This window comes from Dendrobates tinctorius, unplaced genomic scaffold, assembly GCF_039654945.1.
Source record: "Dendrobates tinctorius isolate UK_male_01 unplaced genomic scaffold, ASM3965494v1 ptg000209l, whole genome shotgun sequence".
NCBI lineage: Eukaryota > Metazoa > Chordata > Amphibia > Anura > Dendrobatidae > Dendrobates > Dendrobates tinctorius.
Window position 1 is genome coordinate 2,642,675 of NW_027361876.1, and position 27,780 is coordinate 2,670,454.

The 27,780-nt window shown below is 51.2% G+C and overlaps 1 protein-coding gene across 1 annotated transcript in view; it reads left to right on the forward strand.

Annotated features, from left to right (window-relative positions):
* Window positions 1-19,607: 19,607 nt before the first annotated feature.
* SCAF11 (SR-related CTD associated factor 11) overlaps window positions 19,608-27,780 on the forward strand; it is a 160,619-nt gene continuing 152,446 nt past the window's right edge. Inside the window, exon 1 of the mRNA XM_073554244.1 lies at window positions 19,608-19,751. The gene's annotated coding sequence lies outside the window, so the exon portion shown is untranslated. The remainder of the gene's footprint in view (window positions 19,752-27,780) is intronic.

Consider the following 27,780-nt stretch of genomic DNA (forward strand, 5'->3'; position numbering starts at 1 on the left):
CCGCAGGTGTACTAGAGGTGGCAGGGGCAGAAGGGTGGGGTAAAGGGAAAGCGATCTCCTCACCAGCAGCTTCATGTAATGTAGGCGGCCACGATGCTCCTGCGCTGGTGGATGGGACAGATGGGTCGAATGTGTGGGAAGGCAGGGAAGGTGCAGATGTACCGGGGCGGTCGAAGTGTCCCTCGGTGCCGGTCTCCTCAGGGATCGCTTCAGAAGGGTCCAACCGTGCTGGCTCCCGAGTGCTACTCACCGTGCTGTGGAATAAAGAGAAAAAAATACAATTAATATAGTGACATGGCATGGCCCTGGCTGGAAAAAAATTAGACATGTAAATATTTTTTTGGACATGTGGTGTGTAATATTTACCTTCTGGTGAACACTGTATCCCGGAGGAACGACAGGGCTCGTGCGTACTTGTACTTGCTCCTGCGTCCTCCGGAGCCACTCGGGGCCCGCATCTCTTTGTTGAACTCCTTCTTAAAACGATCCCTCACAGACCGCCACCACTTCACAACTCTCTCCCCTGAAAAGAGAAAGCACAAAGTGGTTAGTATACAACATCACTGTTTCTCAAACTCCAGTCCTCATGCCCCCCACGGGTCATGTTTTCAGGATTTCCATAGTGTTCCTCTAAAGGAAATCCTGAAAACATGACCCGTGGGGACCACGAGGACTGGGGTTCAGGAAACACTGGTTTACATCAAGCAACCGGTACTGTATATACTTATGCTCTTTAATCTGTGCCCGAGCATTGAGGTCCTCCCAGCGGTCCACAAGGAGCGAACAGATTTCCTCCCAGAGCCGTCGGGTAACTATCAGGTCAGCATGGCGGCAGTCAGCCATATTCCATAGCGGCTCCCTTTCTCTGACGAGATCGATTAGATGGTCCACATCTATTCCTCCATCCTCACCGTCAGAGTCGGGAGCACGCTGTGATGGCTGTTAAAGTAAAAGAGAAAAATACCAAAATTAGGCACCACACTTTAAGACATGAAATAAAAATGGGTAAAAAAATAAACTAAAATATTATACTTACACGCTGGTAACCGCCGCGTTGCTGTCGCCGACGACCCTGGGAGGCACTGCGAGGACCTCTTGGCCGAGCACCAGATTGGGAAGACTAGAGAAGAAAAGAAAAAAATATATATGTATTTGGATGTTGGCATATTTGTTTGCTGTGTGATGTCTGCGGAACATTTTTTTCTATGTGTTGTGTTTCTGCGTTTGATGAAAGAAACTTACCAATTGTGAGCCCAGTCCAGGTATCTGTCCACCCCACCCCTTCGTTCTTCTTCTGGGAGCTCCTCTTCACCTTGTGATTCCTGTTTTGAAATAAAAGCCAATGAATAGACATGTATTACAGAGATGATGGATATTGGAAATAAAAACTTACCGTCAAACGCTGACGATGCAAGGGAGGGCTCCCAGAAGATGTGGTGTCCTCCTGCTGGCCAGACTCCACTCCGGTTGGTGATTCTGCTGCCGTTGCTGCCTGTGCTGCTGCATTATCTCTAGGGCGTATTCTGCTGGTGAATAAAGAGAAACAAAGGGCCAATGAATATCTTGATATTCCATGGCCCTAGTTTTGAGGAATGGGGGATGTCATAATTACCCTCTGTCATCTGCTGGTGGACTCCCCTCCGCCTGGTGACCATGCTCCAATTGGGGTGGTGCATATGTCGTCTCCTGCCATCTTCTGCGTCGGTCTCCTCTCTTTGGTGCCATTTTGGGTGTGGCTGAGGGTCCCACTGTCATGGGTTTATATATGTTTGTTGTGGGCAGTTGTACTGAGCATGCTATGACCAAAAAAGCCGGATCCGGCGCATTGCGGCGCTCAGACTTTCATTGTGTGAAAAAGCCGGACGCGCCGGATCCGGAGGGTCCGTCCTTTTAGCCGGAGACAAAAAAAAACGTTACAGTTGCCGTTTTTCCAGACGCATTGCCGGATCCGACGAAAACCGGACGAAACGCATGGCCGTCCGGCGCTAATGCAAGTCAATTGGGGGAAAACCGGATCCGACATTGCATTTCGCCGGATCCGGTTTTAGTTAAAATAGCTGGATCTCGCCTGACGGCGAAAACCGGATGTGTGAAAGAGGCCTGTTTTTTTTTTCTATTTTATGTACAAGGGAATTACATCACCCCATTCACCTTGCAGCAAACCAATATGTATGATCTCCCCCTTCCCCACACAGCCCCTCCTCCTCGTGACCCCCTTCCCAATACAGCTCCATATCATACCCCCTTCCCAGCACAGCCCCCCATCTCCGCACAGCCCCTCAACACCCCCCCAACCCCTCATCACCATGAGGATAAAGTTGGTTTCCTATTCGTCCAGTTTCTTATTCGGAACTGAAGTTGGTTTCTTATTCAGCAGTTTTTTGCTTTCTGCTTTTTTATAGGTTTAACAAAAAATAAGCATCACAATAATAACATACAATGCAGAAAGGTGCTCTGATGTGAATACACTTAAAAACAGCTACAAAAATTAATTATAAAACTGGCACAAAAATGGTCAAAGTGGGCACGGAAGGGCGTTAATGAAAGGGTTAAATGACGGGCCACTGATATCATACTGCAAACATATAGAACAGGGAGCCCCGCATAAAACCCAGGTGCCTCTAGTCTGGCCCAAATGGGTTCTAGTTATCAGAACTGGCATCAAAGTGGGCAAACAGCCGATTTTCACAGATTTGAATAAGTAACTGGTGGTTTTAACCCCTTAGTGACAGAGCCAATATGCAGCTGGAATGCTGATTCTGAGAAAGTTTTTTCATGACATATTTTACTTCATGTTAGTGGTAAAAATTCTTCGATATGACTTGCGTTTATTTATGAAATAAAAACAGAAATATGGCAAAAAATTTTAAAATTTTGCAATTTTCAAACTTTTATTTTTTATGCCCTTAAATCAGAGAGATATTTCACAAAAATACTTAAACATTTCATTTCCCACATGTCTTCTTTACATCAGCACAAGTATGGAACCAAAATTTTTTGTTTTGTTAGGAAGTTATAAGGGTTAAAATTTGATCAGCGATTTCTCATTTTTACATCAAAATTTATAAAACCATTTTTTAGGGACCACATCACATCTGAAGTCACTTTGAGAGGTCAATGACAGAAAATACCCAAAAGTGACACCATTCTAAAAACTAAACCCCTCAAGGTGCTAAAAACCACATTCAAGTTTATTAACAATTTACGTGTTTCACAGAAACTAAAGCAATGTGGAAGGAAAAAATTAACATTTAACTTTTTTTTTTTTTAAACATTTTACTTCAGAACCAATTTTTTTCTATTTTCACAAGATTGAAAAGAGAAAATGAACCATAAAATTTGTTGTGCAATTTCTCCTGAATACACTGATACCCCATATGTGGGGGTAAACCACTGTTTGGGCGCAAGGCAAGGCAAGGCTTGAAATGGAAGGAGCGCCGCTTGACTTTTTCAGTGCAGAATTGACTGGAATTGAGATTGGACGCCACGTTGCGTTTGGAGAGCCCCTGATGTGCCTAAACAGTGGAAACTAGATGCCTTAAGGAACTTATCTAGATGTGTGGTGAGCACTTTGAACCTCCAAGTGATTCACAGAAGTTTATAACGCAGAGCCGTGAAAATAAATGATGGATTTTTGGTTCTTACCGTAAAATCTCTTTCTTGGAGCCTTCATTGGGGGACACAGAATACCATGGGTGTATGCTGCTGCTGCTAGGAGGCTGACACTATGCAAAAACAAGAAAATTAGCTCCTCCCCGGCAGTATACACCCACCGACAGGCACCAAGCACCTCAGTTGGTGAAAAAGCAGTAGGAGAAGCAACGAGAAAAACTCGAACCATATGTACCAAACCAACAAGGGACTCTAAGACCCAACACGGTACAACTTAAACAGGGAGGGTGCTGTGTCCCCCAATGAAGGCTCCAAGAAAGAGATTTTACGGTAAGAACCAAAAATCCATCTTTCTTTATCGCCTTATTGGGGGACACAGAATACCATGGGACGTCCCAAAGCAGTCCCAAGGGTGGGAACAGCAAAAAGGAACGAAAGTAACCGAAAGGCTCAGGTCGGCCGGTGAGCCACCGCCGCCTGCAGGACCTTCCTACCAACCACAGCTTCAGACGAAGCCTGGGTATGAACCCTATAGAACCTCGTGAAGGTGTGCAAGGATGACCAGGTTGCAGCCTTGCAAATTTGCATGGCCGAGGCCTGGTGACGAGCAGCCCACGAAGCCGCCAATGCCCGGGTGGAATGAGCTCTTACTCCCGGAGGGGGCCGCTTTTCCTGAAGACGATACGCTTCCAGAATGGTAGAACGAATCCAGCGAGCGATCGTGGATTTGGAAGCCGGAAGGCCCTTCTGGCGACCTTCAGAGATGACCAGCAAGGAATCGGACAGACGAAAGGAAGAGGTCCTGGCAAGATAGACACGCAGGGCTCTAACTACGTCCAGTTTGTGGAGAGACTTCTCAAGAGGATGAGATGGAGCCGGACAAAAGGAAGGAAGGACGATATCCTCATTGATATGGAAAGCGGAAACCACCTTTGGAAGAAAAGAAGGAACGGGCCTGAGAACGGCTTTGTCCTGATGGAGAATGAGGTAAGGGGAACGACATGACAAGGCCGCCAATTCAGAAACTCTTCTGATGGATGAAATGGCGATCAAAAAGGTGACCTTCCAAGAGAAAAGGGACAAAGGAATGTCCTGGAGAGGCTCGAACGGCACCTTCTGGAGCGCGCTAAGGACGAGGTTGAGATCCCACGGGTCTATTGGCGAATGATGAGGAGGAGCCACGTGGGAAACCCCTTGTAGAAAGGTCTTGACCTGTGGTAGAGAAGCTAGCTCTCTTTGGAAGAGGATAGAGAGAGCGGAAACCTGGCCCTTGAGTGTACTGAGGGACAGACCCACGTCTAACCCAGCCTGAAGAAACCCCAGGATAGACGGGATAGAAAAAGACATTGGGAAGACTCTTATCGCACCAACGGAAAAAAGCCTTCCAGTACCTATAGTAAATGCGGGAAGAGGCTGGTTTCCTGGCTCTGATCATAGTTTGAATAACCTGATTGGACAGACCTGATTCCTTCAGAATTGCGGTCTCAACGGCCATGCCGTCAAACTCAGAGACTGAGAATTCTCGTGGTAAAGGGGGCCTTGCGAGAGAAGATCTGGACGGTCCGGAAGCCTCCAGGGAACGTCCGCGAGCATGTTGACCAGTTCCGCGTACCAAGGCCGTCTTGGCCAATCTGGAGCGACTAGAATCACTGGTACGCCTTCCGATTTTATCTTTTTGACCACCCGAGGGATCAATGCCAGAGGCGGGAACAGATACGGAAGTTGAAACTGGGACCACGGAGTCACCAGTGCGTCGCATGCGACGGCTAGAGGGTCCCTGGACCTGGCTACGAACTGCGGCACCTTGTGGTTCATCCGAGATGCCATGAGATCGACATCCGGGGTGCCCCAACGGTCGCATATCTGAGAGAAAACCGCGGGGTGCAGGGACCATTCGCCGGACGCTAGGCCCTGGCGACTCAAAGTCGGCTGCCCAATTTTCCACCCCTGGAATATGGACGGCGGAGATTGTCGGAACGTAACGTTCTGCCCAGCGTATTATCTTGGCCACTTCTGACATTACTTGTTTGCTGCGCGTGCCCCCCTGATGGTTGATGTACGCCACGGCCGTGGCGTTGTCCGACTGAATCCGGACCGGCTTGCCGGAGAGGAGGGGTTGCCAATGAAGAAGGGCCAGGAAAATAGCCCTGATCTCCAAAAGATTGATTGGGAGGAGAGACTCCTGTGGCTTCCAGCGGCCTTGGGCCGCTTTCTGATGGAACACGGCTCCCCATCCTAGAAGGCTCGCATCTGTGGTGATGATTTGCCACTGAGGCGGAAGGAATGACCTCCCTTGGAGAACTGACGCTGGCCGTAGCCACCAAGTGAGAGACTGCCTCACTCTGAGAGGAAGCCGAATAGGACGGTCCAAGGACATCGTGGTCTTGTCCCAGGCTGAAAGCAGAGACAGCTGGAGGGGGCGAAGATGAAACTGTGCAAAGGGCACTGCTTCCATGGAGGCCACCATCTTCCCTAGGACCTTCATGCAGAACCGAATGGGAATGGGAGCAGGCCTCTTGAGAGTTCTGATGCCCTTGGACAGAGTTGTAAATTTTTCCTTTGGAAGAAAAACACGGGCTAGCTCCGTGTCGAATTCCATCCCAGAAAGGTCAGACGCTGGGTGGGGATCAGAATGGACTTCTCCTTGTTGACCAGCCAACCTAGGCGGCTGAGAGTGTCCAGGGTTATCTGAAGGCTCCGGAGACAGTCCTGGCGAGACGAACCCTTGATCAAAAGATCGTCCAGATAAGGGATGATGAGGATCCCTCTGGAGCGAAGGATGGCCATGACGGTCGCCATCACCTTCGTGAAAACCCGGAGCGCTGAAGCCAGGCCGAAAGGAAGAGCTGTGAACTGAAAGTGGCCTCCCTGAAACGCAAATCGAAGATACTTCTGGTGTTGCACACAAATTGGAATGTGTAGATAGGCATCCCGAATGTCCACCGAGCAGAGAAATTCCCCGGGCTCCATGGAAGCAATCACCGACCGAAGAGACTCCATTTTGAAATTAAGAATCTTCACGTGGCGATTTAGCAATTTGAGGTCCAGAATAGGACGAAGAGAGACGTCTTTCTTCGGGACCACAAAGAGATTGGAGTAGAACCCGGAAAACCGTTCGTCTGAGGGAACGGGAACAATGACTCCGGCGGAAAGAAGGGAGGAAATGGCCTGCAGAAAACCCGGAATCTGGGCCCGCTGTCGCGGAGGCCGAGACCGGAAAAACCGTCTGTTCGGGAGTGAAGGAAATTCGATTTTGTAACCGGAAGCGACGAGTTCTCTGACCCAAGCGTCGTCGACAACGGACAGCCAAGCATCCGCGAAAAAGGAAAGTCTGCCTCCCACCCTGGAAGAAATTCCAGGTGGGGGGTGACCCGTCACTTAGACGAAAATCTGCCGGAATTGGCTCCTGCAGATCTGGAATATTGACCTCTAGATCTCCAGCGAGGAGCGGGTTTGTAGGAAGGTTTCCTCTGATCCCGCTCCCTGGTGGCAGGCGGCCGATCCTGTTGAGTGGCTCTCTCCGTGGCAGAGAAGGGACGAAAGGGCCTGAACGGTCGAAACCCCCTTCTGTTGAAAGGACGTTTTGGTCGAGACTGGGGAAGCGAAGTACTTTTACCTCCAGTGGCATCGGCAATTATCTGATCCAGCTTTGCTCCAAAGAGCCTAGAGCCATGGAATGGCAGATTGGTAAGCGACTTTTTCGAAGTAGTGTCCGCATTCCATGACTTTAGCCAAAGGACTCGGCGTACAGCTACTATGTTGCTGTTAGCCCTTGCTACGCAGCCGGCCGCGTCCAAGGAGGCGGCCAAAAGGTATCTTCCCGCCTGCTTAATCTGATCTGCACGATCTGCCAACTCGTCTTGAGGAGCTGACGCTAAGATGCCTCCGCAAAGAATTTTTGCCCAAGTGGAAATGACCTTCGTCACCCAGGCGGATGCGAAAATAGGGCAGAGAGAGGCGCCAGATGCCTCAAAGATAGACTTAGCCAGAGATTCAATCTGCCTGTCAGTAGGATCTTTGAGCGATGCCCCGTCTGGCAGAGAGAGCACCGTTTTTGAGGCTATCCGGGAAACTGGAGGATCTACCTCGGGAGCCTTGGACCACTTTGAGAGTAGTTCTGCGTCAAAGGGGTACAGAACGTCCAAGTACTTGCGGCCTAAGAAACGTTGCTCAGGGCGCTCCCAGTGTTTGGATAAGGTAGTGTCGAAATCGTCGTGATTGGGAAAGGTTCGAGACGGAGGTCTGGCTCGTCTAAGGAGAACAGAGCTTTCCTGAGTTGGAGCCTCATCCTGTTTAAGTTTTAGTGTTTGGAAGATAGTTGCAATAAGACTATCGACCATGTCCCGCGTTTTAGAAACGCTGTTCCCCTCTGAGCTAGCTTCCGAATGAGAATCCTCGCCTGATTGAAGGTTGTCATCCGAGGAAGGAGGAGGCCTGGCGCGGAAGGGCCCTGCGAGCCCGAAGACGAAGTGGACAGAGCCCGCTTCCTAGAAGTCCTTCCCTGTCTGTCTCTCTGAAGGTCGCGGTCAGGTGCGGACGACTCACCCCGAGAGGTGGTCGGAGCAGAGGTGGCTGAGGATAGCTGAGGTAATCGTTCTAAGACCTGGACCAGCGACTGTGATACAATGTCAGTCTGTTTCTGACTTGACAAAAGTAACGGCCCACTCCGGGGGGAGAGAGGAGGGAAGAGCGCCCTCCGCCCGGGACTCTGTGCGTTCCTGAGATGCTGACATATTTGAAGGACTGCAGGGGGGGCAGAATGGGGACGACTGACCCAATGCCCACTTCTTTTTACAGCGCGCACAGGCGTAATAGGTAGCGGTGGGCCTGAAGCAGAGATCCCCTGAAGGGTTGGGCATAAGTAAACTGCACTGATTGGCTGCAGATATTAGGAAATAACTGCCGAGGAGAGCTAATCCCTGTCCCAGAGCCAAGCCTACCGAGATTCTGTGAGCAGCAGAAGAAAACGCCGAAGTGTCCCCCAAGCAGCGCAGGAAAGGGTGGTTCAGGCATCAGGAAACGCTGTGCTGGGAGATGGGGGCGGAGCTTAGCGGCCGCGCCGTGATTGGTTAATAGCGCCTGGGGAGGGCATGGCAGAAGAGGGGGCTGGCATCCAAGAGAGAAAGAAGCTCTGTGATGGGCTAGAAAGGGCGCGCTGAAAAGAGCGCGCTCAGGAAGGGAGGAGGGAGAGCAGAGGAATTCCCCGCGCTGAGGGGAAAGTGAAAGTGCCTCCCACCCTGACGGCACCGCAGCCCCATGCCCGACATACCGCGCTAAGGATGATCTGACCAGGTCCTGACGCTGCGGTGAGTGAGGGGATCCCCGTAGACTCCCTGGCTAGAGCAGGGAAAGTGAAGGAAGGCAAGCGCTGAGCGCGCGACAGGCAGAAAAGGGCGGGAGATTCAAACTTGTGGAACTGCAAAACCAGGTCCCTTCTCCCATGTCACTGGAGCTTATGCGGGGCCGAAGGGAACGTACAGGCACTTACCTGACGTCCCAGAAGAGGATGACCACAGGGGCCCACGGGGAAACGGCAGACCGCTGGGAGGGGAAGGAGTCCTCTGTACCCGCATCCTGCAGAAGACGGCTTGAAACACCTGCGATCGCCGTCTTCCTCTCAGCCCTGTCCCGAGAAAGGGGTGAGGAGGGGGATTCGGCAAGGACCAGCCACCTGTCCGTAACCCTTGTCACCAGAAGGTGATAGGGAAAAGTCCTGCCTGCGGTACTGAGAGTTGCGATGTGGGTGACACCACACAGCTCGCTCAGCCGCATGATATGGGAAATCAGAGTGATAACTATACCCTGTTTCCCGATGGAAAAGAACCTAAAAGAGAAAAGAGGGAAAAATTAAAAAGTTCAAACTAAACCAGAAAGGAAAATTGGATTAAAACTGCGGATCTGGGGAGATCCCGGTCCGCCTCCTACAGACACTAAGCACAAACTGAGGTGCTTGGTGCCTGTCGGTGGGTGTATACTGCCGGGGAGGAGCTAATTTTCTTGTTTTTGCATAGTGTCAGCCTCCTAGCAGCAGCAGCATACACCCATGGTATTCTGTGTCCCCCAATAAGGCGATAAAGAAAATAATTTTTTTCCCCCCTCAAAAATAAATTTTTAGCCCGCTATTTTTGATATTCCCAAGGGTAATATGAGAAATTGGACCACAAAAGTTGTTGTGCAATTTGTCCTGAGTACGATGTGGGGGGAAACCACTGTTTGGGCATATGGGAGAGCTCAGAAGGGAAGGAGCGCCATTTTGGAATGCAGACTTTGATGGAATGTTCTACAAGTGACCCCATTTTGGAAACTAGACCCCCCACAGAACTTATCTAGATGCGTGGTGCGCACTTTGATCTCCCAAGTGCTTCACAGACGTTTATAGCGCAGAGCCGTGAAAAAATAAAAAATCATTTTTTTTCCACAAGTGATTTTTTAGCCAATTTTTTTTATTTTTCCAAGGGTAACAGGAGAAATTAGACCCCCAAAGTTGGTGTGCAATTTGTCCTGAGTACGCTGATTCCCCATATGTTGGGGTAAACCACTGTTTGGGCACACGTCTGGGCTCGGAAGGGAGGGAGCACCATTTGACTTTTTGAATGCAAAATTTGCTTGAATCAATGGTCACGCCATGTCGCATTTGGAGACCCCCTGATGTGCCTAGTGGAAACCCCCTCAATTCTAGCTCCAACCCTAACCCCAACACACCCCTAACCCTAATTCTAACCTTAACGGTAATTTCATTATATTTCCCTAAGGGGGTGATAAGGGGGGGGGGGGTTATTTACTATTTTTTTAATTTTTATCACTGTGATAGAGTTTATCACAGTGATCGAAATGTACATTCAATGAATGTACAGAATCTGCCCGCTGGGAACAAAATGGCAGCGCCCGCCGGAGGATGCAGGAGGGCCCGAGGACCACCAGGTGGTACCGGGGTGGGGGGGTAATCAGGGAACCTATTTCTCTCCACTCTGATGTGCGATCACATCAGCGAAAGTTAATGCAAAATCGCGGCTTTTTTTTTGCGGTCGACATTACACAGTTAATAACGGCGATCGCAAAACGGAGTCGGTAAAAATCAACCTGAAACGTGTTCTCTGGGGTCTCGGCTACCCCCGAAGAGAATCCGATTCTGTAGGGTGCTATACACTTTTTCCACAGCGCTGTGAATTCACGGCACTGTGGTTTAAGTTAAAAGGCGTATCGGCGGTCATTAAGGGGTTAAGTGACTTTGAGCCATTGATCTCACACTAAGAATACATAGATAGTGATGCCCCGCATAAACCCCAGGTCCCTCCAGCCTCGCCCAAATGGGTTCTGGGCATCAGAATTGGCATGAAAGTGTGCAAACATTTTCACAGATCTGATTAACTGATGTTTTTTAGGGTGTGTGCACACGCTGCGGATTCTGCTGCGGTTCCGTAGCGGATTTGGCCGCTGCGGGTCCGCAGCAGTTTTTGCTGTGGTGTACAGTACCATTATTCCGCGCGGTTTTGAAACCGCAGAAAGAATTGACATGTCAATTCTTTCTGCGGATTCCGCTGCGGTTTGCCATCTCCTCCATTGTGGAGATGAAAAACCGCAGGGAAAAACCACAGAGCAATCCGCAGGTCTTTTGACCTGCAGATTTACCTGCGGATTTTACAAAATCCGCACGGCCAAATCCGCAGCGTGTGCACGTAGCCTAAGGGGTTAAGTGACTTTGGGTCACTGATCTCAAATCACCTGTGAAAATTGGCTCTTTGCCCATTTTATTGACAGTTCTGATGCCCAGAACCCATTTGGGCCAGGCTGTAAGGATCTGGGTTTGATGCGGGGGATCAATATCTGTGTATTCTTAGTATGAGATCAGTGGCCCAAAGTCATTTAACCCCTAAAAAACATCAGTTACTTATTCAAAGCTGTGAAAATGGGCTGTTTGCCCACTCTGATGCCAATTCTGAAGCCCAGAACCCATTTGGGCCGGGCTGGAGACCTGGTTTTGATGTTGGGCTCCCCGTTCTATATGTCTGCAGTGTGATATCAGTGGCCCACTCATTTAACCCTTTCATTAACGCCCTTCCGTGCCCACTTTGATACCCATTTTTGTGCCAGTTTTATAGTTTTTGTAGCTGTTTAAAGTGTATTCACATCAGGGCACCTTGTGGTCTTGTATTTTATTATTGTGATGCTTTTTTGTTTTTAAACCTATAAGAAACGGAAAAGAAAAAAAATTGCGGAATAAGAAACCAACTTCAGCTCCAAATAAGAAACTGGAAGAATAAGAAACCAACTTCAGCCTCACATCATCACACCCCTTCTCCCCTCATCATCCCCCTTCTCCCCGCAGCCCCTCATCATCCCCCCATTCCATACACAGCTCCTCATCGTCCCCACAGCCCATCATCATCTTACCTATGTAGCCCACTCAAGTAACATCAACCCCTTTCCAAAACACATCCTCAGAGCACTCACACCGAGTCCTGAGTCTTCATTCCCATTTGTACAAGGGTCCATGGTGCAGCTCCTACATCCTCTACACACACAGCTCTATAGTGCAGCTCCTCCATCCTCTCCACACACGGCTCCCTGGTGCAGCTCCTCCATCCTCTCCCCACAGGACTCCATGGTGCAGCTCCTCCATCCTCTCCCCACAGGACTCCATGGTGCAGCTCCTCCATCCTCTCCCCACAGGACTCCATGGTGCAGCTCCTCCATCCTCTCCCCACAGGACTCCATGGTGCAGCTCCTCCATCCTCTCCCCACAGGACTCCATGGTGCAGCTCCTCCATCCTCTCCCCACAGGACTCCATGGTGCAGCTCCTCCATCCTCTCCCCACAGGACTCCATGGTGCAGCTCCTCCATCCTCTCCCCACAGGACTCCATGGTGCAGCTCCTCCATCCTCTCCCCACAGGACTCCATGGTGCAGCTCCTCCATCCTCTCCCCACAGGACTCCATGGTGCAGCTCCTCCATCCTCTCCCCACAGGACTCCATGGTGCAGCTCCTCCATCCTCTCCCCACAGGACTCCATGGTGCAGCTCCTCCATCCTCTCCCCACAGGACTCCATGGTGCAGCTCCTCCATCCTCTCCCCACAGGTCTCCATGGTGCAGCTCCTCCATCCTCTCCCCACAGGACTCCATGGTGCAGCTCCTCCATCCTCTCCCCACAGGACTCCATGGTGCAGCTCCTCCATCCTCTCCCCACAGGTCTCCATGGTGCAGCTCCTCCATCCTCTCCCCACAGGTCTCCATGGTGCAGCTCCTCCATCCTCTCCCCACAAGACTCCATGGTGCAGCTCCTCCATCCACTCCCCACACGGCTCCATGGTGCAGTTCCTCCATATTCTCCCCACACGGTTCCATGGTGCAGTTCCTCCATATTCTCCCCAGACGGTTCCACGGTGCAGCTCCTCCATCCTCTCCACACACGGCTCCATGGTGCAGCTCCTCCATCCTCTCCACACACGGCTCCACGGTGCAGCTCCAGTGTAGGGAAGGTGACCTGAAGGACGGACTGACTGGTCAGATTTAAAAAAGGGAAAACAGCTAGGAAAGTGTAGGTGGCGTGCAGTACCTTGAACTGACACTAGAGAGCAGGGAGGAGTGTGAGCATAGGACTTGACATCATCTTAGGGCTAAGAAACTGTTGGTCATGGGGGCGGAGTTATAGGGGACCAGGAAAGTTATAAATTTGACAGGAGGGTTCCAGAAAGTTCCAGTCCCCAGGGGGAGCTCAAGTGACGAGGAGACTGACAGTTGCAGCACTGTGAGGGAAAACCCAACCAGGGGGACTGAGGAGAAAGGAAGTCAGGGGGGTGGTCCTGACATGACGTCCCGCAGTACAGACGAGGCTCCGGGTGTGGGACACCGTATTGGAAAGACGTTTGACCAGTAAAATTACTGTTGGTGTATAGGCCTAAGGCAGCAACAGTGACGGAGCTGTCAGAGCGTCACTGAGTGTAAAGGGGACGGTACATAAATATACGCCCCTGGAGAAAGTGTGTCATCATGTGTTCTGTAATCGGAGAGCCGTGAAGAAAAGTGCGGTGTGCTGTGGCCGTCTGGCGGACGGCGAGAGAAAGAATAAACTTGGACCTGTTGCACCCGAAACTTGCCTCCAGCTTGTGTCTGTACGTTACTGCGCGGTATAGAGGGACCACCCCCCAGCCCGGCCCACCGACCCTACACTTGGCGTAGTCGGCAGGATCAACGCCGCTAATACAGTATCTTCTGCGGCAGGCCTGCCTCTGATGAATGAGAACGGACTTGGACTGCATTCTGTGGATTATAAACACCTGTGGATTACAAATTACCAACCTGTGGAATACAAATTGGGAGCGCTGTGGCGTATCTGCGTTGCCAGCCGAGGATCCGGGGCGGTACAAGGTCCAGAGCAAGATGGCGATGCTGCTTCAGCGCAGAGGAGAGATCCAGGTGTTTGCATTTGTCCCCAATGGACTGGCACCCCCTCCTACGTACCCTTGGGGACGGCGAAATGTACCAGGAGGCCGACGCTACCACATCCTGGACCCTGATAGGTGGGTGGAAAGGCCTGCCATTGCCCCACCCAGCAGAGGGAGTGGCACAGAGGAAAAGATTGTCTGCGGCTGTTTGGCGCCATTCGATTGCTGCCCATTGGACGGGATGCGACGCTGCGGTTGTAGAGGCATCGGCCGCCTGGAGTGTCGATGGCGGCGGGAGGTCGAGCTCCGCCAGAAGATCTATACCTCGGAGTCACAAACAGTCAGTCCGGTCTCGGGTGGAGGAGCGGAGCCATGGCGGATCCAACGGGAGCGGACGCCCAAGATACCAGCAGAGAGCCCCTCCGCGTAACCTCTGGGCCTGGAGGCCAGCCCCACCAGATGGTGGAGTGAAGAGCAGCCGCGAAAAGATGTGACGGAGACCGCGACGCCGGGGAAGGTGAGAGCTCCCCCGGCTCTGCCAGCGGCCCCCACCACTCAGCACGCGGCCTCCTGTGATCACGAAAGGCTGGCCAAGGAAGACCCCACTGTCTATGCGGAGCTGAGTGGGCCCTCCACTCCCAGCCCCGAGCCACCCCGCCCGGTGTCGCCGGTGCGGAGCCTGTTTCCAGAAGACGCTGTTGCGTCCCCCCTGCAAGTGGTGACATCCTCCCCGAAACCAGCTGTTACTCCGGTTATGACGGCTCCGGCTGAAGTCCACCCTGCGGCTGCGCTGTAACTGGCAGCAGCCTATTTGTCAGGCCCTGTGGCTCAACCTCCGGAAAACCCGTCTGCCCCTATCCGCCACCCGGCCCCAGCGGCTGCTGGGCCGCAGACATCACCAGCCGCCTCTGCCCTGTTTTCGTCCCAGGCTAAGTCCCGCCCATCGGACCCTCCGTTTGGGTCGCAGAAGTGGTAAAAAAGAAGAAAGCCAGGGAGCAGGAAGTATAGAACCTGCTTCATGCAAAGGGAGAGGCTGGCATGGCGGCAACACGATCTTTGGGACGGCTCCTGTATACGAATATACCCAGGGGGTATGGGTTCATACGCGATCTGGCTACCGGCCAGAAGGTTTATATTAATGTGGCCTCTATTCGCCACGGCCGGGCTTTACACGAGGGGGACTTGGTGTCGTACTACAAAGAGTACTGTCCCCGCGGCTAATATGCGGTAGCTGTGATTGCTGAATCCGAAGGTCACGAGCCCCCGTAGAAAGAACTTACAGGACACTCCATACATCCCGGGAGCTCCACAGCTGTGGGGTCCCTCGCTGCCGGCCACTAGGAGGTGGCTTGAACTTTCGAAATTTTGTTGCACCGTTGTGCAAATCACAAGGACAGTATGCGTCCAAGTTAATGGAAAAAAAAAAGTTTAGTATAAAAATTGAAGTTTTTTTTGTGTGTTAAGCCTGACAAAGCGGGGATGTAAGGAGAGAGGAAGTGTCCATGTTAAAAGCAAGGGGGGAGAAGGAGAAAATCTGTTATGTTTATTATATGTTGGTTTTAACAAGCAATAGTTAAAAAAAAGTAAGCAAATGGGGTACTTGTGATATTATAGAGTTGTTCTGATGTATGATATGCACAAGAAAATGTGACAGGTCCGGGTAAGGGAAGGTCTGTGTGACCGAAGGAAGCGCGAGACCGAAGGGGTCTATGAGTTGAGAGGGTCTGGGAGACCGGGACGCCGACCATGACTGGTAACTAAGAGAAAGACAGAGATGGAAGATGTGAAGCAGACAGTAGTCCTAGGTCAGGTCCCAGACACCACGGACACCCCAGGAAGAGGAAGGCGGGCGCCGGCGATGATCTGGTAGGTGTAAGGCCTCGATCATGGCGTACCGCACTGTGAAAAGTGACAGAAGGGAAGAGTAGGAGAGTAAGTTTTTCGGGGACGACAATAGACAAAGGAAGGGAGAGTGTAGGGAAGGTGACCTGACGGACTGGTCATATTTAAAAAGGAATAACAGCTAGGAAAGTGTAGGTGACGTGCAGTACCTTGAACTGACACTAGAGGGCAGGGAGGAGTGTGAGCATAGGGCTTGATATCAGCTTAGAGCTAAGAAACCGTTGGGCATGGGGGGGGGGGCGAAGTTATAGGGGACCGGGAAAGTTATAAATTTGACAGGAGGGTTCCAGAAAGTTCCAGTCCCCAGGGGGAGCTCAAGTGACAAGGAGACCGTGAGGAAAACCCAACCAGGGGGACTGAGGAGAAAGGAAGTCAGGGGGGTGGTCCTGACACGAAGTACCGCAGAATAGACGAGGCTCCGGGTGTGGGACTCCGTATTGGAACGACGTTTGACCAGTAAAATTATTGTTGGTGTATAGGCCTAAGGCAGCCACAGTGATGGAGCTGTCAGAGCGTCTCTGAGTGTAAAGGGGACGGTACGTAAATATACGCCCCTGGAGAAAGTGTGTCATCATGTGTTCTGTAACCGGAGAGCCGTGAAGAAAAGTGCGGTGTGCTGTGAGGCCGTCTGCTGGACGGCGAGAGAAAGAATAAACTTGGACCTGTTGCACCTGAAACTTGCCTCCAGCTTGTGTCTGTACGTTACTGCGCGATATACAGAGGGACCACCCCCCAGCCCGGCCCACTGACCCTACACCTCCATCCTCTCCCCACACGGCTCCATGGTGCAGCTCATCCATCCTCTCCCCACACGGCTCCACGGTGCAGCTCATCCATCCTCTCCCCACGGTGCAGCTCATCCATCCTCTCCCCACACGGCTCCACGGTGCAGCTCTTCCATCCTCTCCCCACACGGCTCCACGGTGCAGCTCCTCCATCCTCTCCACACACGGCTCCACGGTGCAGCTCCTCCATCCTCTCCACACACGGCTCCACGGTGCAGCTCCTCCATCCTCTCCACACACGGCTCCACGGTGCAGCTCCTCCATCCTCTCCACACACGGCTCCACGGTGCAGCTCCTCCATCTTCTCCACACACGACTCCACGGTGCAGCTCCTCCATCCTCTCCCCACAGGACTCCACGGTGCAGCTCCTCCATCCTCTCCCCACAGGACTCCACTGTGCAGCTCCTCCATCCTCTCCACACACGGCTCCACGGTGCAGCTCCTCCATCCTCTCCACACACGGCTCCACGGTGCAGCTCCTCCATCCTCTCCACACACGGCTCCACGGTGCAGCTCCTCCATCCTCTCCACACACGGCTCCACGGTGCAGCTCCTCCATCCTCTCCACACACGGCTCCACGGTGCAGCTCCTCCATCCTCTCCACACACGGCTCCACGGTGCAGCTCCTCCATCCTCTCCACACACGGCTCCACGGTGCAGCTCCTCCATCCTCTCCACACACGGCTCCACGGTGCAGCTCCTCCATCCTCTCCACACACGGCTCCACGGTGCAGCTCATCCATCCTCTCCCCACGGTGCAGCTCATCCATCCTCTCCCCACACGGCTCCACGGTGCAGCTCTTCCATCCTCTCCCCACACGGCTCCACGGTGCAGCTCCTCCATCCTCTCCACACACGGCTCCACGGTGCAGCTCCTCCATCCTCTCCACACACGGCTCCACGGTGCAGCTCCTCCATCCTCTCCACACACGGCTCCACGGTGCAGCTCCTCCATCCTCTCCCCACACGGCTCCACGGTGCAGCTCCTCCATCCTCTCCCCACACGGCTCCACGGTGCAGCTCCACCATCCTCTCCCCACACGGCTCCACGGTGCAGCTCCACCATCCTCTCCCCACACGGCTCCACGGTGCAGCTCCACCATCCTCTCCCCACACGGCTCCACGGTGCAGCTCCTCCATCCTCTCCCCACACGGCTCCACGGTGCAGCTCCACCATCCTCTCCCCACACGGCTCCACGGTGCAGCTCCACCATCCTCTCCCCACACGGCTCCACGGTGCAGCTCCTCCATCCTCTCCACACACGGCTCCACGGTGCAGCTCCTCAATCCTCTCCACACACGGCTCCACGGTGCAGCTCCTCCATCTTCTCCACACACGACTCCACGGTGCAGCTCCTCCATCTTCTCCACACACGGCTCCACGGTGCAGCTCCTCCATCCTCTCCCCACAGGACTCCACGGTGCAGCTCCTCCATCCTCTCCACACACGGCTCCACGGTGCAGCTCCTCCATCCTCTCCACACACGGCTCCACGGTGCAGCTCCTCCATCCTCTCCACACACGGCTCCACGGTGCAGCTCCTCCATCCTCTCCACACACGGCTCCACGGTGCAGCTCCTCCATCCTCTCCACACACGGCTCCACGGTGCAGCTCCTCCATCCTCTCCACACACGGCTCCACGGTGCAGCTCCTCCATCCTCTCCACACACGGCTCCACGGTGCAGCTCCTCCATCCTCTCCACACACGGCTCCACGGTGCAGCTCCTCCATCCTCTCCACACACGGCTCCACGGTGCAGCTCCTCCATCCTCTCCACACACGGCTCCACGGTGCAGCTCCTCCATCCTCTCCACACACGAATCCACGGTGCAGCTCCTCCATCCTCTCCCCACACGGCTCCACGGTGCAGCTCCTCCATCCTCTCCCCACACGGCTCCACGGTGCAGCTCCACCATCCTCTCCCCACACGGCTCCACGGTGCAGCTCCACCATCCTCTCCACACACGGCTCCACGGTGCAGCTCCACCATCCTCTCCACACACGGCTCCACGGTGCAGCTCCACCATCCTCTCCACACACGGCTCCACGGTGCAGCTCCTCCATCCTCTCCACACACGGCTCCACGGTGCAGCTCCTCCATCCTCTCCACACACGGCTCCACGGTGCAGCTCCTCCATCCTCTCCACACACGGCTCCACGGTGCAGCTCCTCCATCCTCTCCACACACGAATCCACAGTGCAGCTCCTCCATCCTCTCCCCACACGGCTCCACAGTGCAGCTCCTCCATCCTCTCCCCACACGGCTCCACAGTGCAGCTCCACCATCCTCTCCCCACACGGCTCCACGGTGCAGCTCCACCATCCTCTCCACACACGGCTCCACGGTGCAGCTCCTCCATCCTCTCCCCACAGGAATTCATGGTGCGGCTCCTCCATCCTCTCCCCACACGGCTCCACGGTGCAGCTCCTCCAACCTCTCCCCACAGGAATTCATGGTGCAGCTCCTCCATCCTCTCCACACACGGCTCCACGGTGCAGCTCCTCCAACCTCTCCACACACGGCTCCACGGTGCAGCTCCTCCAACCTCTCCACACACGGCTCCACGGTGCAGCTCCTCCATCCTCTCCACACACGGCTCCACGGTGCAGCTCCTCCATCCTCTCCACACACGAATTCATGGTGCAGCTCCTCCATCCTCTCCCCACACGAATCCATGGTGCAGCTCCTCCATCCTCTCCACACACGGTTCCACGGTGCAGCTCCTCCATCCTCTCCACACACGGCTCCACGGTGCACCCCCTCATTTCCCGCTTCTCTTTTCCAGCAGCCTCCCGGAGTCTCTGCTATCGGATCTTCACTGGACGGAAGGAAGCCCCGCCCCTACGGGTTTCATCACTACCTCCGTTCTAGTCTCCCCCTCACACGTGCACAGTAACTTCCTGTTATGAGCACGGCGGTGAGGCTCCTCCCCTTCCCTTGACGTCATGCCTCACAGAAGCAACTCCATTCTAGACGGGACGGAGCTAGATGTGGCCTGTGCCTGCCGCGCACTGAGACTCTGAAGGCGGCGGCCTGATTGCAGCTCGCCGGGACGTCGCAGCCGGTGAGTTTGGCGGGGTGGCTCTGAGGTGAAAGTGTCCGGGTGCGCTAACAACGTGGGCCGAGTGGACGGGGCTCTGCGTGTCTCCCGTGTGAGCCGCGGCCTGGCTGCCAGCGATACTGAGCGGTGTGCCGTTCTCGCTGGCCGTGCCGTGTGTGGTCCGCCGCTGTCCTCTCCATGCGCCGCCATCAGTCGGTCACGTCCCGTTTGTCCCTTTGTGTCAGTGTTGTGTGCAGGTCCCACAGAGGCAGCTGCAGACCCCCGGGCAGGTGTGAGCGTGCACTAAGTCAGGCCCCCACAGAGAGCTAGAGGGGGTTTCCACTCTTAGGAAAGTGGCCCCAAAGCCTTCTAAGCTCCCAGCTCAGGGCCCGGCCCTCCCCCTTGTTACTCTGGTCTGTGTTATGGCGGCGACAGTGTGCCTCACCGCTGCAGCCAATCCCTGAGCCCAGCAGCTCGCACAGCCTCAGTGGTTGACCAGGGCGGTGATGCGCACTGTGTACGTAAGCCCTGAGACCTGAACAGCAGTGGACACAGGGAGGGCGCTTTGTTTTAGTTATTTTACAGCTTTTGGTCCACTTTCCTGAAAGTAGAAGACGTCTTTTAAATGGGCCGTCTCAACTATGAAAAAGGCCATTTACAAAAGGAAATGTGTTTTAACCCTTTTCTGACATCCGACGTACTGTGCCGTCCATGTACCCTGGGCCTGTCTGATCATGGATGGGATAGTACGTCATCGCGATCAGCCGCGCACTAAATATTTGAATGAAAAAAATCTAAATAAAAGTGCACATATTTGGTATCGCCGCATCCGCAACGACCCGACCTATGAAACTGTCGTTTAGTGAACACCAAAAAAAAACAAGGCAAAAAACAATGCTTTATCATCATATCGCCAAGCAAAAAGAATAACACGCGATCAAAAAGACAGATATAAATAAACATGATACCGCTGAAAACGTCATCTTGTCCCGCAAAAAACGAGCCCCCATACAGCTCCATCAGAGAAAAAATAAGTAATAGCTGTCAGAATAAAGTAATGGAAACTCAATTATTTTTTTCTATAAAACAGTTATTATATAAAAGCGCCAAAACATAAAAAAATATAAATGAGGTATCGCTGTAATCGTACTGACCCGAAGAATAAAAATTCTTTATCAATTTTACCACACGCGGAAAGCTGTAAATGCCCCCCCCCCCCCCAAAAAAAAAAGAAGTTCATGAAAAATATCATGTGCCCTAAAATGGTATCAATAAAAACGACAGCTCATCCCGCAAAAAATAAGTCCTCACAATATGGAAAAATTATAGCTCTCAAAATGTGGTGATGCAAAAACTATTTTTTGCAATAAAAAGCGTTTTTTAGCGTGTGACAGCAGCCAAACAATAAGTACCCAAGATACAGTAAGGCCTCTTTCACATGTCCTGATATTTCTGGTACCAGAGATGTCCGTGTGTGTAATACTTGCGGCATACGTATGGCATGCGTAGGCCACATCAGTACCACACGGACGGGCGCCAGGGAAGAAGCGTTGCGGTAAGCGCTGTTCACCGGCCCCGGGTTAAGAACACTGCTCTCATCATTCTCCCCTACTCTGCTGGCAATTGGTGCAAGCAGGGGAGAATGATGAGTTGTTAACCCCTTACTTAATGATTGCCGATACGCTTTTTAACGGCACTGAGGTTGAAGGTTATAGCGCCCCCCCAGGGTCGGAATTTCTCTGGGGTCTCGGCTGCCGGGGGTAGCCGAGACCCCAGAGAACATGATTCGGGTCGGTTTTTAGCGATCCCGATGTTGCGATTGCCATTATTAATTATTAATGTTGCGATTGCCATTATTAAAATTAACATTTAGCTTTTTTCACAAAAAAATTTACTTAAGGTGCAATTTTTTTTTATTTTACCAAGGTAAAATAAAAAAAAAATTGCACCTTAAGTAAATTTTTTTGTGAAAAAAGCTAAATGTTAATTTTTATTTGAACATTCCAAAAATTCCCATGAAGCACCTGAAGGGTTAATAAACTTTTGAATGTGGTTTTGAGTACCTTCATGGGTGAAGTTTTTAGAATGGTGTCACTTTTGGGTATTTTCATATATAGACCCCTCAAAGTGACTTCAAATGTGATGTGGACCCTAAAAAAACAAAAAAAAAACAGTGTTGTAAAAATGAGAAATCGCTGTTTAAAGATTCTTTTACACTTACTGCGTTTTTTGTTGCCCGTTATTGCAAGCTTGATCTTTTATCACGGCCGCAAAAATGGCCATACAGCACACGGCGCACCATGGAATTTTTGCGGGCAGATTTTGCGGCCCCATAGAAATCTATAGGGCCGCAAAATTGGCCCTCAAAAACATGGTAAGTGTAAAAGGAGCCTAACTTTTAACCCTTATAGTGTCCTAACAAAAAAAAATTTTGGTTCCAAAATTGTGCTGATGCAAAATACATGTGGGAAATGTTACTTATTTAGTATTTTGTGTGACATATCTCTGTAATTTCAGGGCATGACAATTCAACGTTGGAAAATTGCGAAATTTTCGCCAAATTTCCATTTTCTTCTCCAAATGGAAGTCGTATCGAATAAATTTGACCACTTTCATGAAGTACAATATGTCACAAGAAAACAATGTCAGAATCACTGGGATGCATGGAAGCGATCCACAGTTATTACCTCATAAAGGGACAGTGGTCAGAATTGTAAAAATTGGCATGGTCATTGAAAATCACCCTTTAGAGGGGTCAACGAGTTAATCCCTTCACCATTTTGCTTTTTCATTTTTTGCTCCTTCTCGGAGCCATAACGTCTTAAAAATTTCCTTCAATATAGCCGTTTCAGGGCTTGTTTTTTGCGGGACGAGTTGTACTTTTGAATGACACCATTGATTTTACCATATAGTGTACTGGAAAACGGGGGGGGAAAAAAATCCAAGTGCGGTGAAATTGCAAAAAAAAGTGCAATTCCTCAATTTATTTTTTGTTTTGTTTTATCTGCCATGTTCAGTAATTGCTAAAAATGACCTACCATTTTTATTTCCCAGGTCAGTACGTGTACACAGGTTCCAAAACATGTATAGGTTCTTTGTTTTATTTAAGTGGTGTCTACGCTTTTTTGGGATGTGGGGCTGGGTGAGGGCTTATTTTTTTTACACGTCAAGCTGACTTTTTTTTATTGATAACATTTTGGCATAGATACGATGTTGTGATCGCCTGTTATTGCAGTGTTGTGGCGGTCAGAAAAAACATTTTACCCTTCGCCACGACAGCACCCACTGGAGGTATCGGATCCGCCCCATTTGGAACAGGAAACCCTACAGGAAAGATAAAAGGGGCGGTCCGCCTTTCCTCCTCAGTTTTGGTTTCCTGTTCCAAACGGAGCCAGGATCCTTCAGGAAGCTTACCTGGGCCATGCATGCCGCCTGTGCAATCTCCTTGGGAACGGCAGGGGCTGCGGTCCGGAGGCAGCGTCGGGGGAGACTCCGCTAGACGGCTCCCCCCTCGTCTGGCAGGTGGAGGGTGATGACCGGGTCCGGGGTGGGCCGCCCGGTCTCACCCAGGAGTGCGCCGGGGAGGCACCAAGGCGCCGCCGCTTCCCGGGTAAGTGCGCCTGTGGCGCGAAGAGGAATACTCGTCTAATTTAAAGGAGCTCACAGCGGTATACTATGCTCTACACCATTTTCTTCCACAGCTCCAACAGAAGCATGTCAGGATCCTATCGGACAACACCACTACAGTGGCCTACATAAACAGACAGGGAGGTACTCGATCAGAGACTCTGATCTCTTCTGCGGCAAGGATCTTAAGCTTAGCCGAAAGTTATTTATTGTCTCTCTCGGCTCTCCACATCAGGGGAGAGAACAACCAAGAGGCGGACTTCTTAAGCCGACACACACTTCGGCAAGGGGAGTGGTGCCTCAACTGCCGAATCTTCGAGGACATAGTAGCCTTATGGGGACAACCTCAGGTGGACCTCTTTGCCACGAGGGAGAACAGACAGATAAAGACGTTTGCTTCCCTGTCTCCGTCAGATCACCCAGACATACTGGATGCCCTCCAGGCCTCATGGAAATTCAAGCTGGCATATGCCTTCCCTCCGTTGATTCTCCTGCCTCAAGTGATTCGGAAGATCAGAGAGGACAGGGCGAGAGTAATCCTGATAGCACCATTCTGGCCCAAGAGACCGTGGTTCTCGTGGCTACGAATTATGTCAGTGACAGATCCTTGGGTCCTCCCTTCGATTCCCAACCTACTCTCCCAAGGCCCTTTCTTCCACCCCCAAGTGGACAGCTTACACTTGACGGCGTGGAATTTGAAAGGCAGCTACTAAGATCAAGAGGCTTTTCTGAAACATTGATTGCGACGCTCCTGCAGAGCAGGAAGCAGTCCACGACACAGATCTATACAAGAATATGGAAGAAATTTCTACAGTTTCATACGGCACCCCATACAGCAGAAGTCCCGATAGTTCCTATCTTAGAATTTCTACAGAGAGGAAAAGACTTGGGCCTGGCAGTAAACACACTGAAAGTACAGGTGTCTGCATTAGGGGCACTGTACGGCCATAATATAGCAGGAAATAAGTGGATATCACGATTTATTACAGCCTGTGATCGAATAACTCCAGTCCACATACCTGCGATCCCCACATGGGACTTAAATCTGGTCTTAGACGCCCTGACGGGGGAACCCTTTGAGCTGATAGATACAATATCCCTCAAATACTTATCACTTAAAACTGCCCTCTTGGTAGCACTGACATCTGCTAGGAGAGTGGGTGATATCCAGGCCCTGTCCATAGATCCACCCTTTCTTCAGGTATACCAAGATAGATTAATATTAAAGCCAGACCCCTCATACCTGCCTAAGGTATCAACAAAATATCATAGATCTCAAGAGATACTCCTCCCAACCTTCTTTGAAGATCCTTCCACTCCAGAGGAGCAGAAATTCCACACTTTGGACGTCAGAAGAACTGTTCTAAAGTATATTGAGAGGTCTAGGAGCTGGAGGCAGTGTAGGGCTCTGTTCGTTTCTTTTCAGGGCCATAGAAAAGGGTACGGAGTCACGAAGAGCACCATTTCCAGATGGATCAGGGATGCCATTCGTTTAGCCTACTCCGCAAAAAATGAAGATCCTCCGGAAGGCATCAGAGCGCATTCTACTAGAGCAATGGCGACCTCCTGGGCCGAGAGGGGAGACGTTCCAATTGAAACCATATGTAAGGCGGCAATTTGGTCATCCCCTTCTACCTTCTATAACCACTATAGACTTGACCTTTCATCGACTTCTGACCTAAGCTTTGGCAGGACTATCCTTGGCACGGTGGTCCCACCCAGGTGATGGTCTCTGGAATCTCTCCAGTGGGTGCTGTCGTGGCGAAGGGTAAAAAGCCGTATTACTTACCGGTAATGCTCTTTTAATGAGTTCACGACAGCACCCGCTCACTTTCCCTCCCTGCTAAAATATCAACAATAAAGTATATCTGCTAAAGATGGATAAGTAAAGTTTAGATATACAAAGACGTTGCCTAATCCGTGGCGGTCCTCCTGGTACTCTGAAATCAAAACTGAGGAGGAAAGGCGGACCGCCCCTTTTATCTTTCCTGTAGGGTTTCCTGTTCCAAATGGGGCGGATCCGATACCTCCAGTGGGTGCTGTCGTGGACTCATTAAAAGAGCATTACCGGTAAGTAATCCGGCTTATTTCTGCGGTTTTGATCCTTTTTCTCGTTACACCGTTTACCGATAGGATTAATTCTTTTTATATTGTGATCGGGTGTTTCTGAACTCTGCGATACCAAATATGTGTATTTTTTATTTTATTTTGAATGGGACAAATAGGGGGTGATTTGAACTTTTTATATATTTTTAATATTTTAAAAAATACTTGTTTTACTTTTCACTTGCGTCAATAATGAAGTGAAAATATAATAATCACGCAACAGATTATTATATAATAATCAAGTGACAGAGGCGCTGATTGGTGCAGTTAGTGATGCGCTTCCAGCACGTGTTTGTTAAATGACGCTGTCAGAAATTGACAGCAGCAGTTAACAGCCATGGGTGGATCGTGATTCCACCTGCATCTGTTAGGGGCACATCACTGCTGATCAGATCAGCTGTCATGTGCCTGAATAGATGCGGGTTGAGCGGCGGAGCCCGCATCAAAGAGGGGGAGGCAACCTATGACGTATCTATACTTTATAGGTCGGAAATGGGTTAAAAAAAATCAACACTTATCTTCTCCACTGAGGCCTGTGGTACTTTCCGATTCTGCTAGAGACCATCAGTACTGGAGCAGTCTGGGCACAAGTTAGGGCTGAAGCTGAGGTCTGCCAGAGCATGGACTGCGATATATGAACTATCCACAAGTCTCCTGATTCGAACTCACTGGTCTTATGTATGCCTATGAGGCTGTAGAGCTTGTTTCAGAAGACCTGCGGACAGTCCTTGTATTGCGGTCTGTTGTGATGAGTCACCGAAGGAGGAAAAAACAAAATACCAGCTAAGTCCAGAAAAACCAGAGAGGTTGGCAGCTATCGGATTGCAGACCCCTGAACCTATCCACAACAACTAGCAGTAGCCGTGGGGGGTTCCTACGGTGCCCTAGACCCCTCGATCACAGCCGGAGAACTATAAAGCCTAAAGACAGAAAGGGGAAAAACTAAACTGCCCCAGAGCAGACCCCAAAGCAAAAGGCAGCCCCCAACATATAATGACGGTGAAGCAAGATGAAAACACTAACACAGATAGAAAGATAGGTTGAGCAAATGATGGGGCCCAAGCTAACTACATAGGACAGGATAGGAAAGTTGCTGTCTGCCATCCGCAAAAACCCTATAAAAATGAGCCAACCGACTGATAGGAAAAACAGGCCCTGAAGTCGCTAGGCTTCAAAAGGCTATATCAGCACTCAGGTATATTCTGAAGACAGAGCAAAAGATCAACAGATCAGAGACAAAAATGGAATTCAGCTCGCCCCCGGCCGGGGATGGCAGAACTCCCAAAAAACAAGGCAAAACAAACTGAAGAGTACAAAGCAGAGCAGAAAAACTTAGCTTTGAGATGCAGGAATCAGACTGGTCTCCAAGAATCCAGCAGGAAAATCACCAGCCAGGAAGAAGGGCATCGGCAGCCTTATATCCAGTCCTCAATTCCAGCCACCCAGTCATCATCTAGCTGCCCAGGTGTCTGATAATCAGCCTCACTACCTTCCTTCACCAGAGGAGGGAGTTCATCAGACCTCAATAGTGAAGGGAAAAATGAACTCACAACAGTGGTCTGTGCTCGCACAGAGTTTCACGGATGTCTGCATGAGCCCTTAGGGTTTGGGTGAAGGAATTGAAGCAGGGGAGTACTTAATATTTTTTAACATCCTTTCCTTCTGTATTCCCTTTAAGGCTATGTGCCTATGATCCAGAAATAGTAGCGCTTTGGTCGCAGCGTATTTTCGCTGCCTCAAAAGTGCCGCCTTGAACGCAAGTAAATCCACGTGTTCAATGAACCGTGCGGATTTACCTCATTCTGTATATTGTATTGATTTGCTGTTGCGGAGACTACCATCTCCACAAGAGAAATTGACATTCTGTGGTCTTGAAATGTGTGCCGCATGTCTGTTTCCGCAGGTGATCCACAGGTGCACATGCACGCATAGTGGACTTGGGATTTCTTTGAATTCCATTCACTATGCTGTAACATCTTGCCGCAATAGTTTTGATGCTGCATCAATTTGCAGCATCAAAACCGCAGCAATTCCTGATCATGGGCACATACCCTATGGAATATGATCACGAAGTTTTAGGACATGGATTTTGGTATGACCACTTTAAAAAGAAAAAGAAAACTTGACTAAGGGTACGTGCACACGCTGCGGATTGATCCGCGTGGATTTTGCAAAATCCACAGGTAAATCCTGCGGATTAGCCTGCGGTTTTGCCCTGCGGTTTTTCATCTCCACAATGGAGGAGATGGTAAGCCGCAGCGGAATCCGCACAAAGAATTGGCATGTCAGTTCTTTCTGCGGTTTTGAAACTGCAGCAAAT